We start from the raw sequence: 14,837 nt of genomic DNA, 5'->3' as shown, positions 1-14,837 counted from the left end.
GTACTTTGAAGTCCCAACTTCAGAATTTTAAAGTGCTCAATCACCTGATGTTACTGTGATATCAGGTGACTAACAAATGGGAAACCCTCCCCACTTGTGAAGTTTGGCTTGCAAGTCTAGATCCTGATGAGGATCAGGCCCAAAGAGACAAACAGATTCCCCACCCCTATAATAGGGAAATAAAACAACAGTATTTTCAAATATTACTGGAAGATTCTCAGGGAGTAATAATAATCAGCCCATGAGCCTTATCACTCAAAACATAAACAGATTCATAAGCTCTTGGAAGAAAGACTGAACTTTGGCTTTACAAAAGCATTTCACTTTTAAGGAGCTAAAATAGGTTTTTGGTTTTGCCCGATGAGTTGCTCTGACGTCTAAGAATTACTGACATGTTGCTGCTGCGCATATCAGGACATTTCTACAAATCTCGGCTAAAGGCTATGGGAATTGGAGAAATGCCAAGATTAGATGTGTTATGTCACTCACAGTTGTGCCCCCTCCTACTCCCACGTGACTCTCGTAACTTTTTTGCTCTTTTCTTTTGCTTAATGTATTACTATGTGCTCCATCAAATTACAGGAAGCCACAAAATATACATAATCACATCCTGAAGAGGAAAGCGGCTTTCACTTTTTACTGCCTGCAAACAGCCACCAAATCCATCTTGTTCTCTAACACACACTTTGAATCTAATTTGACAAGCCATCCCAAGGACAGTTTAACAAAAGTCTATTTGAAAGCAATATACGGAGGGTAGAGCACATGATCTCCAAGCACACCTGAATTTACCAGTTAACATGTGAGGAAGGGCCATAGTTCAGTGCTAGAGAACACATTTAGCATGCAAAAGGCCCCAAGTTCAATCTCTGGAGTCTCCAGTTAGAGCTAGGAAACACCCCAGTCCGCTTCCAATCAGTGTAGACAATAATGAGCTAGATTGGCCAATAATATGTTCAATATAAGGCAGGGCAGGGAGACACTTTCTGGTTTCGCCTCAAGCGGCAAAAACAGGATGAGCCACCCTTGGCTGGGAAAGACTTCTACCTGAGACCCTAGAGATGCCCCAGTCACCTGGTGAGCTAACAGGAATATTCAACTTTTTTCAACCTGAGACTGACCTTAGAGGACACGTTTGATGTTAAAGTCACTGGTTTGATTCGCTTCAGGTCAGGTAGCAAGTCCTAACCTTCTGGTTGAAGAAGAGAGAGCTCGAAGGCCAGACTAAGACTATAATGCAAACTTCATGTGTAGCTAGGGCATTTCAAAATGCTAGGAGGAACATCCGCTTTCCCTCCCTCATTTGCTATTCTTCCAACACATTACATAGCCATCCTTACATAAGGGGTCAGGGATGGTTTTGCTGTTGGGAGAAAGCCTGACTCATGTTCTTAGTTGTGGCTCTGGTACGTCAATACCCTCTGTACCCACTCTCTCAGTAGCCCTGCCCTTACAGAATCTGCTCAGCAAATGCCCACACCCCCCAGCTTGCCCCTCAAAGGCTGTGCAAGGAGTATGACACAGCCTGTCACAGATGTGCTGTCAGGTTTGGTGCAAACAGATGCAAACTAGTTGTCATTATCTCCAACGTAAATGGAACATACCATTAAATATTTAAATAAATACATAGGCTTGGCGCAAGTCGCCCCACTATTGTGTGAAAGGGTGGCTAGAAGAGAAACTGGGTTGCACACAACTAAGTGCTACCCAGAACAGATCTATTGAAATTAATTGCCCTAACTTGGTAGAGTTCATTAATTTTAATGTTTTATACAATGCAATAAGAAGAATGATACACACACACATCCCTCTACCCTTTGCTTCCTATTTTGCTGAAGCAACTTGAAGTTTCATCTAAAAATCATGAACAGAAAAAGGTTCACATTATTTCCAACTACACCTGCCTTCTACAAATTGCACTACCCTTTTATTTGATTTGGCTCAGACCATGACTGCACACATCTAAATTCGTTAATCACCCAACCCCAAATGCCTTATATTCAGAAGATGAAAATACACAGCAAAGGATCTGGATATCCATCACCTTGTGAACAACAAAATCAGCAAAGTCATAGCAGCGGGATACAGTTTACTGCTTTTTCTTCCCAGGGTGAAAAGGTCCTTTTTAAGGCATTGCCGCATAACGGTTGATGTAATTAGCTTTCAGAGATAATAAAAGCTCCTAAGATTGTTTAAATAAAGCTTCACTGGGAAACTCCCTATCAGAAAACAAACCATTTTAATCTCTACCAGATTGAAATCAGAAAGGAGGCCAGGTTGCTATAGGAATAAAAAGGCAGTAGTGCAAAGGCTCACACAAAGGAAGTTCACAGATGAGGATGAGACATGTGAATTGGATTGGGCTTTTTTTTTTTTTTTTGCAACTTGAATTGGTTTTGAACATGAGCATTGGCAAGATGTGCTGAACGTTAGCATTTGCAAAACACACCAATGTTAGAGGTTTGTTTATGAAACAGAAACATAGTCCTTTCATCCCTGTAACAAATAAAACTGCACTTTATTTCTGTGATTAAGAAGAAGACGCTCAACAATAAGATCAAGCGAACCAACTTTCAATAAAGGTTATAACCCAGACGCTAAATGCACATAAGTGAATTAGGAAACTTCTCCCACACATGTGGAAAAGCCTTTTAAGCACAACACCTCTAAAACAATGAGTCAAAAGGTGCTTCCTCTGCATAGAAGTCCCTCCTCCCTCTAACTATGCTCTGAGCTAATCATTTACAAGCCTGGAAGTGAAACAGGCGCTTTGACAGCAAGAAAAGGAAAAGGAGGAGGATGCTTTTATCAAAGGTCACCCAGAAAGAGGGTTGAAAGGTCTTGCCATCCAAGAAAGAAGGGGAATCCCAAGACAGGAGCTGAAGACCTCCTAGAGTCTCTGCATAAGCACGTCTTTAACTAAAACTTGCCATGGAACTTACAGACCCTCCAAGTGCCCCTATTTTCCAGGGACAGTCCTGGATTTACAGAAGCCATCTAGGTTTCTGATTTGATCCTGGAATGTCCCACTTTTCCTTGGGACATCCCTATTTTCATCAGAGAAATGTTGGAGAGTATGGAGTTATGTGACCCCCCCGAGCCAAGAAGATAAGTAACCTTTAGAAGACATCTGAAGGAAGCCCTGTATATGGAAGTTTGTTTATGTTTAATGTTTTATTATGTTTTTAAATACTGTATGTTGAAAGCTTGTTGTTGCTGCTGTTATTCTACAAAATATAAGCGAATCAGAATGAGAGAAGCCTCAGAACTAAACTATTAGTATGAGGAAGTAGCTTTCTTTTTTTGCCTTGAGGGTCCAGTGAGTAGGGCCAACCAAGTCGGATCTTCATCATCTGCATCAGCATTCAGAGTTAACCGCAGCGCCTAAGATCTAAACCAGCTAGCACACAAGAAGCCAACATGGTGCCCTTTAAATGTTGTGGATTACATCTCTCATCATTCATTAACTTGCATGGCCAACAGCAAAATTATCTGGAGGGACAATATGCTGGATACCCCTGAACTAGCAAGTTAGCTGCTGTTAGTGCTTTCCCCTGATGGCTTAACCATCAGCTTAAATCAGGGGCGGGGACCCTTTTCAGCGCAAGGTGGTGGGTGAGTCCAGAGGTGATAGTGTGTGGGGGGGGGGGGAATTAATGTTATTTCTACCTTCGTACAATACACTAATTTCTACACGCAGTCACACACCCTTCTCTATCCTCAATCTAGGAAAGTGAGATGCACTATCAGACTTTAAGGGCACATTCCAGCCAGGCAAACATACTTGAGTACAAAGCAAGGCTAGAGGAGGGTGTGGCCTGGGAAGAATTGCTAGGGTCCAGTTAAGAGAGGATTCCTGAGGTACCCCATCCCTGTATTACATGGATACTTCCATAGGCAAGCTGCGTCCTCTCCTCTCAGCTGCTCTGTATGTGTCCTAAAGGTCCTATAGATCTCTGGACACTTTTCTTGAATATGTGAACTTTGCCTTCATGGTGATTCACTTGTCTCTGTCTAACCACCACCCCAACAGCCACTGGCTTCAATGGGAAAAGCATTTGCAGTATCAAGCCTTCACTAAATCTACACAGCTGCGATGAAATCAGCCAAAGTAAACTCATAGCCAAAACCTCCTCTGTCGTGACTTAACAGTGAGGCACAGCCTCTCAGAAATGCAATTTTTAAAAGAAAGGAAGAAAGAAAACTAGCTTTATGCAGATCATGACCTTCAGATAAGCTATTCTCTTGCAATCTAAACAGGTCTCCTTCAAGGTCTGGTATAGCAAATTTAATCTCAAATTCTTATCACTAAACCATCCTTGCATGCAGAAACTGAGAAACTGGTCCGGGCCATCTGCTTAAGCTTTAGTTCAATGCTTCCGATTGAAAATGACGTTTATCAGAGTGAAAACCTTTTGCCTTTGAAAAAATACATATGCTGTTGAGATGAAGTGTTCCCACAATGTATATGAAGAACTGCAACTGGCATTAATCTACGTATAGTTGAAGGTTAGGGGTTTTTTGCTTATACCGCAAAAAGTTCAGCACAATAACCTTCTAAATGATGAATAAGGGACTTTGCGTACAGCTACACTAGGAGGATACGCACTGCTTTCGGCTGCAATGCATAGATTTTAAAACTTGATGCTCCCAAAGAGAAAATAACGGCATTTTTGATGGAAAGAGACCAAGAAACTGATCCAAAGGTAATCCCCAAAGTGCCTTCAGCATTGTGCTGCTTTTCAGTCCAGTGAAGCTATAAAAGAGCTAATTGCACTTAAGTCATCATACCACTGAATGATGGCCACTACAGAGGCACTATGGTAGGGAGGCAAATGTTTTTCCAATCTGTGGTCCCCATAGGTGGTAGGCCATATTCAAGCCCACACAGACACACACGCATTAACCCACAATGATCTGAACCCACACATATAAACCCACTCAACAACTCCAAGGGAAAAGCTGCTACTTGAAACACATTTCACATAGGCCAGAATACCCAATTTAGCGACAATGACACTCTCCTTGTCTCCTCACACAATCCAGCCTTTGCACTGCCCACCAACCATGCATTTTCGACTGCTAGATGTTTTCACAATCCCATTCTTGCAAAGGGATGCTGCCCATGGCACACAACACACACACACATTTTTTATTCTTTTGCAAACTCTCATACACATGCAGCTGTTTTTAAAGAAGTGAAGAAGCAGTGCAAGGCTGCCTCTCTCAATGTTACTCTGTCATTCAAGGACAGTTTTTTCCCTAAGCCAAGAGTGAAACTGATCGGACTAGAATCTCGTTGCCATTCAGTCTTCTCAGTTTCAACAGCCCCTTGACTTGCCAGGCTAGAAGAATCAACTGCAATTAGGATAGGAATGCACAAGCATTTCTTCCCACAGTGACTCTCTTCCCTCCCATTCCATTTCTACAGATATCAAGCTACAAGTGCTGGATCAGTGCTAGTGTCATTGTACAAAATTAAGGGCGAAGCTGTTCCCAGTGCTCTTCAGAAATAACTGCCTGCCTGTACCCAGAACCCTCAACATATGTTGGGGGGGGTAGTTCCCTGGATTAAAGTGCAATACATCTATACTATTTCAAATCTCTAGGGAATCAGTCCTCAAACTGCCTTGCTAGCACATTTTAAAGGTGTAGACCAGGTTTTGTATGTCTGTGGTCCTCCATATATTAAACTACATATCCCATTTTCTCTTACCATTGACCATATTGGCTGGAAGCTGGTGTCCATAACATCTGGAGAACAAGAAAGTTCTTCACTCATGGGCTACTCTGACTACCAGGGGCTTTCTAGGTTTCAGACAAAGGTGTCTCTCAGCACCTGTTACCTAAGAAACTTTAAACTGGAGGTTCTCAGGATGAAGCCTGAGCTCTTACACATGCAAAATATGTGATCTACAACTGTGTTGTACCCCTCCCATTCTAATAACAGAGAATAATAAATAAATAATCAAAGAGAACAACAATCATTGTCAAAGTGGATCACAAAAACTATGTTTTCTAGAACATCAGTATTTTATAGTCAAAACAACAGCCAAGAAAGGGTAGGAGGTCAGGATAGATCTACATGACAAATGATTACTAATGACACATACCAACATTTAAAGTCAACATCATGTCAGTTCAATAACATTTGATGAACAGAACTGTGGCATTTGGAGATTATTGTCCTTTTTTAGTAAGCACCATTTGTAGTTTTCAAGATTTACAACACTAGTTAAAATCGTGTGGAATTTTAAACTACATTCAGCAGGGTCTTGAGAGTCTATCACAGAAATCTGGTGGAAAATGTGCTGGCTTTATTACTAGGCACAGACATAAAACATGTTCTGAAAGGAAGAGGTGAGCTACTCTTGGAAGTTGGAGAGACAAAAGCTCCCTCTGGCCCACTACACTCTATGGCTGGATCATGCTGAAGTCAAATCAACCCCTCCCAGCTGATAAGGTTGTGTGCAACTTGTAACTAGTGTTTATTATGAGTGCAAGGAATTAACTCTCATTCTACAACTCTTAGATAATGGGAGTTGTAGTCCAACAACATCTAGCAGGCACCAGATTGAGGAAGGCTGGGAACAGACAATGCTAGGCTAGATTGGGAAATAGTCTGATCTGGTGAAAAGCAGCTTTCTATGTTTCCAATCACAATTTAGCTTTTCCAGGTGTCAAGATCTTTGTTGAACTATATCAAAAATATTTGAATAGAGATCTCATTACCCCTCTGGTTACTTGATTAAAAGCAATTTCATAATAGGTTGCTAGGTTGATTTTCAGAATCAAAGCAGAGCGAAAATAATTGCTTTAACGTAATAGATTCAGCACTCCTACCTTGCTCTTCTATCAAGGCATCCAGAGCCACAATCCTGTACTTAACTTTTTTTTTTAATGAGTTTGCTGCCTTTATTTAGTTCCCTGCCCCCCAATAACACTTGATACCTTTTAGATAATATGCAGTAAATATAGTAATAAGCTCACAGTGTTAGCTGTTCTTTACATCTTTTTAAATGTTTAAAAACTCTGTAACATTTTAATAGCAAAAAATATCTATGGGAAAACAATAGTATTTATTTTGGCTAGCTCCCATTTAACGTGTCCGTTGCCAGGCATTCAGTTCCTTGCTGTGGCAAAGATTGCTTCTGTTCCACGATTATGGTGCCTCAGTCTTAAAGCAGCTGAGAAATTAAAGCCAATAAGTTGCTGGCTTACAGTGCAATCCTATGCATGTATGCTCAGAAGCAAATCCTTTTGTGTTTAATGGTGCTTACACAAAAGAAAGTAGGTATAGGTTTATAGCCTTACAGCCCTTGCAAAACAGAAAGTTGTAGCAAAGGATCTTCATCTTTGAACTTGCATTCCCCAGTTGGTCACTAGAGCACAAGGATAGTGACCTTTAGGGCATGCTGCAAAGTTTATCTTTTCTCCCAGGCTTTCTCTGGGAAAAATGGACTTTCTCTCAATCCCAAACTGCACATCTGCTTGCTTTTTAAAAAGCAGATTTGCCACAATCTAAGCTCTGGGGTAGAGGCTCAATTTTAACATCAAACGGGATGCAGTGGTGAGCCCCCCCCAATGTTAAATTCCCTGCTCGTGGGCCATGTTGGCTGGGCTAATGGGAGCTGGGGCTCAACAACAAACATCTGGAGGACACAAAGTTTCAGAAGGCTCCCTAATGTGCAGACAGAGGTCTTTGCCACTACCTACCTGGTTATTACAATAAGAGGCCAGGGACCGAATGTTAAACCTTCTTTATGCACAAAGCCAAAGTCAGGATGCAACCCTGGTCAGACCTCAACCCCAAATGCCTCCTCCATTGATAAGCAAGGAAGCAGGACCCTCCAGAATGTCTCCATACCACCAATGATCCTGAGGAACCATTGGACCTAGACATCCTTACTGCAGACTGAAGACCTCCCCACCAGCTGCTTGGGTTCCTGGCCTGCTCTCAGACCTCCCCTGTGGCCACAAGAGCAGATGAGATGGTGAGCCATGAAAGAACTTAAGAGTGGTTACCAAAGGACCTGGCTAGCTATCTGTAAGGCTATTCAGGAGGGGGAAGCACAAGGAAACTCCTCAGCACCTGACAGGAAGGAGGTGGAGCCTCCAGGTCTATATATAAGCTCCCAGTCTGAGCTGCTTCATTGCTGAAGCAATAGCTTCAAGCTCCAGCCTCCCTGACCTGGGGAAGTGGGCCACTATGTGCTCTTCCACTGAGTCACAGTCCCTCCCAACTAAAATAAATAAATACCATTGATTGCATTGTCTTCTTAGAGGAGACACATTGCATACAAGATACAACCAGCAGCATAAAAATTTCAGGGATCAGTCCTGATATTTATTAATATAAAAAAAAATTGGAGATTGGACGTGGACCTTCTACACACAAAGTCGTATCACCAAGCTACAGCCCTTACCCATCTTTAAGCATCACACTGAACTCTGTTTTCTTTAGGCATCATAAAAGCCAACCTATCTATCATCTCCATCCAAACATTTACAATCTGACCCCATGCATATTTACTCAAAAGTCAACTCCCACTGACTTTAATAACACTAGGACAGCACAGTTGATATGCATAGTAACTGTGACAGTATGATATTCACTTTGGCATTGAAAGCAGCTGCACTGATGCTGATGCGAATGTTCAGGGGTCTGTTGAGTTGCACTATTATATTTAACAGATGCTAATAGGATTGCTTTGAAGGGATAAGTGTGGCATGTTGAGAACAGCTACCATGAATCAGGTTTTCACTGTCAGACAGCTGAAATGTACTCGCTCTTCTCACCTTGACTAGAAGGAAACTTGGCTTGCTGTTCCTCACTGCATGAATGTATGTTGAGAGAGTTAGAGTGGAAATAATGCTGCTTAATAGTAAAAAGTAGGAACAGGGGATATCATGGCATGCACACAGTTATGCCAATGTCTGTTGCTGAAGCCTTAAAGTACAGTACATAGAATTCAGTCTCATTGTTTCCAATAGGACTTACTACATACAGTTAATGTGTGCACAGGACTGCTTCATATTCAGTTCAATGCGGCTTACTGAGTAAGCCCCATTAAACACAATGTGACTTAATTCTGAGTAGACATACATGGGCTGATTCTATTAATGACTTTGACACACGCCATTCCTAAGCATTTTTAACTGGCACTACAAGGACCAAAACACCACAGAGAATTTTTTTACTGGGGTTTTTCAACTTTGTTTCATAAAGGAAAGTAAAAGGCATTTAGATGTTGTGCACTAAAATCAGACAACAAAGAATGATTGAAACATAGCGATCTAGTTCACATTCAGGGAAGAGTTGGTAATGATTTGACTGTAACTACAAACTTCTTCAACTTCAGTGAAGTTGCAAAAGATCCCAAGGCGGCAGCAAAAAAGTATGATTGTTGAACCTACATTTAGGAGTCAAGTAATAATACAACCTACTTAACTCTGATTCAAGAGTACTAACTGTCAAATCAATTTAAGTTTTGTTTTTGTTTTAAACAGGAAAACAGTGATTCCCTCTTATGCACATTTCATGACAAAGAAATGGTCTAAAGTGAGGGACAGCCCTTTAAAGAATCAGCTGGTTAAATACAGAACACTCAACAACCATACATTGGCTACAAACTTTTGACAGAAACAGTCCAGACATGCAAAGCTGTATTAACTTACAGTGTCATCCTTCTGCATTGAAAGATGTAGCCACAAGAATGAAACAGCAATAATCAGAAGGATATAATTTTGTACAACTCGTCCAAACGACATATTATGCTGGTTGTTGCTCTGTCCAATTCAGTCAATACCACAAAACCACAAATGGCAAACCTACACTCGAAAATTCATAAACCAAACTTGCTCTTGCCGTCCTGGAATGACACTGCCTGGCAGCCCAGCTGTATGCAAGTTTACTCCAAATAACTCACTGTATTCAGTGGGTATTACTCCCAAGTAAGTGAATATGAGACTGAGAGTGTAACTTTCTTGAACACACTCATTTAAATGCCAATATACTGGTGCTCCCAGGAGAGTTAAAAGACATGTCCAATTGTCCAATCCTATGTAAGTTTACCCAAAAGCAAGCCCCAGCAAGTTCAACTAGGCTTATTCTCAAGTAGGTGTGCAGCCTAAGTTTCCGTCCATCCAGAGCTCTTCAATAGTATTCATCCACTTGATTTCATTTATTCCTGGTCCACACCCACAACACAAAGTTTACAAGCCTTCCTGGGGTCACACAAAAAGCCTGCAACAAGCTGTGAACAAAACTCACCTAACACTGGTGTTTTAAGAAGTAAAGAAAATGCAGCATTACACTAAGATGTTTTGGCTACACCATTTAAAAACAGTGATGTATTGCTGTTATATGGGAGTATGGTCCCAGAAACTTTTTATCAAAATGTAAACACAGCAAGAGCAGCATAGTTCAGATGCTTCACAAATCAAAAGGGAAATCATAGCCAAAAACTCAGAAGCATAATAGTAGCAGTTGTGCAATAGTAAACAACACACAGAATGCCATAAGAACTGCTTTGGGCACGTGCCTGAATGCACAACTGCACAGAATCAAAAATACAAATTTTAAAAATGAAATGATGGAAAAGATCAACTTCCATTGCAGAGACAGACAATTTCCTACTGTGAACTTCGCCCAAAAGCTCCCACGGAGTCCATGCACATGGGGGGGGGGCAGAGGAGTTTATTTTAAAAGTATTCCTGCTGCTTTCATGAAAGACCATGCTGCAGATTGTGCAAGGGGACTGACTGATCTGACATGTTGCGCACACACACACACACACACACACACCGGTTTTTACTTTTTATTTTGTCGGATCTCTAACTGGATTTGCGATGGCTTTTAGCTAAACCCATTAGGGTGTCGCTGTTGTCTTTTTTTACAGATTTATTTTCATGAAAGAAAAGTGCAAAAGTGCATGCCTTGTCTCTCTTTTTCAGGTTGCACGGTCTTTCTGTTGTTGTCGTGTGTGTGTTTTTAGGACTCACGATATTTCTGTTGTTGTTGTTGTTTGTTGTCTCCCTCGGATCTCCAATCCTGCAAGAGTTCCTGCGCCAAGGAAGCGACTCCTCTCGGCGTATAAAAAGTCGCCTGGCATAAACCAAAACCGTTTGCTGCTCTCAGAAACAAACCTATATATTAAACTACCCCACTCGTGAGGGGTTTCCGATTTTGTTCCCATTAAAAAAAAAAGCCACCCCTGCTACCAGGATATGTTTCCCGCGAGGGTGGAAACACAAAACGTGACTTTTCTTCGCGGGAGGATTTCCTCGTCTTATGCTGTTCTCGGGAGGGAGAAGAGACGGAGGTTGGTCGGCTTCTTCCGAGGGGTTTCAGGTCCTCGGGCTGAAGGTGGTGGGTTCGTGGGCCGAAGCGGACACACCGCGCGGCTCAAAAACGTCTCTATCCCGGGATTGCCCCGCATTTGCGTCCACACGGCGCCGCCGCTTCCCTCCCCAACCCCCATCCTTGCCCCACACTCTCCCCACAAACACCCCACACACGCCGGGCTCCTACCTGGCAAATAACCGAAGTTCTCCTCTCGGAGCGCGATGCCCCTTTTCTCCCCTTTCCTCCCGGCTCTGCCTCTCCTTCAGTCCGGAGGAAGCGGCGGCGAAGACTCTCCGATGAAGCCTCTCTGAGGAGAACCGGAGGAACGGACGGGAGTGGCGCGCGGCCCCGCCGCTCAGAGCAGAGAAGGCTTCCCATTGGGCGGAGGGGCGGGGGCGGGGTTCGCGGGGGACACGCCCCTCTCGCTCTTTCTCCCCTCGCGCGCATCGGCGGGTCTTTCACTCCCCTTCGGGGAGCCCCGGAGGGTGGACGGGGCGATGGTACACTCTCAGTGGTGCTTCCTCACGACCTCCAGATTATTAATTTTTTTTGGGGGGGGGATGGGGTCCGCGTGGCGGAAGGAAACGTGGGAAGACCCGGGTCTTTCGGCTTGGGGCTGCGTCTCCGCCGCTACTCCCTCCCTCTCTCCCCGGGTCTCGGCTGTTTAAAAACACGTTGTGCAATATGTCCCTCTCAGTCTTCCTAAATCCGGACAGTTTCCTTAGCCGTTCCCAGCGGGAACCTCTCTAGGTTAAAAGTCGCCGCCGGACAAGTAGGATTTATCACTTTCTCCTACTCAAAACTTCTGAAATTAGTCATTGCAACATTTGCACACACACCCCCCCCGGGCATGTCCAGTTGATGCAGAATTCCAGGTTTGAGTAGAGTTGCCATATTTCAAAACGTAAAAGCCAGGACACCCCAAAAGTTGTTTTTAGGAAACCCCCAGAATTGTTGAGATTTTTTTTAAGGGCACCCCCAAAATTGTTGAGATATATTTTTTCAAAAACACCAAATTGACTTGCCTAAGATCCAGGACAAAGCGCCACATTTCAGAAATTCCCCCCAGGCGTGATTTCTGGCTTTTAAGAAAGCCAACAAAATTGTTGAGATTTTTTTTTTTGGGGGGGGAGCCGCTGAAATTGTTGAGAATTTAAGGAAACCACAAAAATTGTGGAGCTTTTTTTTAAGGAACCACAAAAATTGTGGAGCTTTGTGGAAACCAACAAAATTCTTCAGCTTTTTTTAAATGAAAAAATCTATTTCTTTACACCGACTGCCCTGTCCCCCACCAAGGAAATATTCTGCCAGCGATCCAACTCATTCCTGACCAATGAATTTTAGACTGGTTCTTGGTGGCTTCTTGCTTAGCTCAATCCTATGTGTGTCTGCTCAGGAGCAAACCTCAATTAAGTTCAAGAGAACTTGCTAGAAAGGCGGTTTAGGATTGCAGCTTTAAAGTCAACACTGCATTCCTGCAGGATTCAATGGGATTTTCATCCTAACTGTGTTGCATAACTGCTACTCCCCCAGACAGGAACTGCACGCAACAAAAGATTCAAATCATTAACAGCTGGATCGTACATGACAATGCAGAACCGAGACTGCAAGTATTTAAACATGATTTATTCTTCGCGTCCCCACCACCACCACCACCACGTTAAGATTTCTCCAGTTGCAATAGGGACAGTTAGTTACTCCCAGTACAGAACAAAGTGAATCACCCCCTTGTTTCTCTATTACAAATCCCCGCTCTGACTTTTCTCTTTAGTTTAATTCAGTTTTTATTATTTTAAATCTAATACAACAACTTATATTCCCGGAACCTTTCCACATAATAAATCCAATCTTCCACAACCCTTTCTCATGAAATGGTGTCTCTCACCTCTTCCCATCTTGCCACCCTTTCAGAGCCCCAACCTCATGATGCCCAAATCCCAAAAGACACAATTAAATTGACAAATAGATAAAAGGAGTGGAGTGATAGGACAGAGGATGGGGGAAGAAAGGATTTCCTCCTCCTCCCGCCCCAAGATTCTCCATCAGGTGCTCCAGGTAATCCTTAGAATGCCTAACTCATTAACTTTTACACCCAAAAGTATTTAATGCGACCCTGATATAATATAAACTTAAATATAATACTGACAGTCAACCTGTACAATAAAGCAGGGATGGGGAACCTCAGAGCAGGTGGCTAAATGCTGCCCTCCCAGCCTCTCTCCCTGGCCCTCAAAACCCCTTGGCTGAAAATGCATCCTTGAAATCTGTTCATGTCATTCGCTTGGAAGGTAGGAAGGGGTGTGGAAACTAACCTATATTACAAAGGTAACATTGACATTAGGCCTTCCACTTTTGAATCTGGCCCTGCCCACCACTGACTTGTGGCCCTCGGAAGGCTGCCCCAAAGGGAATGCGGCCCTCATGCTGAAAAAGGTTTTGCTGCCCCAACTTGAATGGCAGAAGCATGCCTGATGTGCTCCTTTGCATTCTGCCACAGAAGCTTGCCTCCCCAATTTAACCAGTGTCCCAATTTAACCAGTGTTAAAGTAAAGGTAAAGGGACCCCTGACCATTAGGTCCAGTCGTGACCAACTTGGGTTGCGGCGCTCATCTCGCTTTATTGGCCGAGGGAGCCAGCATACAGCTTCCGGGTCATGTGGCCAGCATGACTAAGCCGCTTCTGGCAAACTAGAGCAGCGCACGGAAATGCCATTTACCTTCCCACTGGAGTGGTACCTATTTATCTACTTGCACTTTGACGTGCTTTTGAACTGCTAGGTTGGCAGGAGCAGGGACTGAGCAACGGGAGCTCACCCCGTCGAACCGCCGACCTTCTGATCGGCAAGTCCTAGGCTCTGTAGTTTAACCCACAGCACCACTCGCATCCCTAACCAGTGTTATTGCATCCCAATTTATCCAGCGTTAAGCAGTTCTCATTATCCCCTCCCCAAGACCAAGAAACTCCTGGCCACTTTCTTAGGCAGAGTTTTGAAGGAACAGATGCCAGGAGCAGGACCATTTGTTCCTTGCATTTTTTAAATCCCACCCTTCCTCCAAAACTGCTCAAGGTGGCATAACCTAGTTTTCTTCCTCCCCGTTTTATCTTCACTACAACCCTGTGAGGTAGGTTAGGCAGAGGCCCAATGACAAGCCGAAGGTCAGCTAGTTGACTGAGTGGGGATTTGAACCCTGAACCTTGGTCTCCCATGTCCTAGTGCGACACTCTAACGACGACACCACACTGGCCCTAGCTCTGGAAGAAGAATATGACATTAAAATCTGCCTAGGAGGAAATTAACTCAGAACAGCGATTGCTGCCGAAGAGTCTCAAAATCAAGTAAGTATAAAAGCCAAATTCCTGGGGAGGCTCCTGTTTCTAATCAATTCTATGCTGACTCATCTTAAGTTAATGACTCACTGCTCCTATTTTGTAGCAATGAAGGAGTAAATGAGCGGACGTCGTCTAGCAGTTAGAACTTGAGCTGCCAAGC

At 43.3% G+C, this 14,837-nt stretch overlaps 1 protein-coding gene across 2 annotated transcripts in view; it reads right to left on the bottom strand.

Moving 5' to 3' along the window:
- The window catches only part of TGFBR3 (transforming growth factor beta receptor 3), a 141,371-nt gene extending 129,378 nt beyond the window's left edge, over positions 1–11,993 (bottom strand). For both annotated transcript variants that reach the window (XR_014549636.1, XM_083620624.1), the window contains exon 1: positions 11,534–11,993. The gene's annotated coding sequence lies outside the window, so the exon portion shown is untranslated. The remainder of the gene's footprint in view (positions 1–11,533) is intronic.
- Between the last annotated feature and the right edge of the window lie 2,844 nt (positions 11,994–14,837).

The sequence above is a fragment of the Podarcis filfolensis genome, assembly GCF_964270895.1.
Source record: "Podarcis filfolensis genome assembly, chromosome: 6".
NCBI classification, from domain to species: Eukaryota; Metazoa; Chordata; class Lepidosauria; order Squamata; family Lacertidae; genus Podarcis; species Podarcis filfolensis.
The sequence above is the reverse complement of the archived record's forward strand: the minus strand, read 5'-3'. Positions and strand labels throughout refer to the sequence as shown.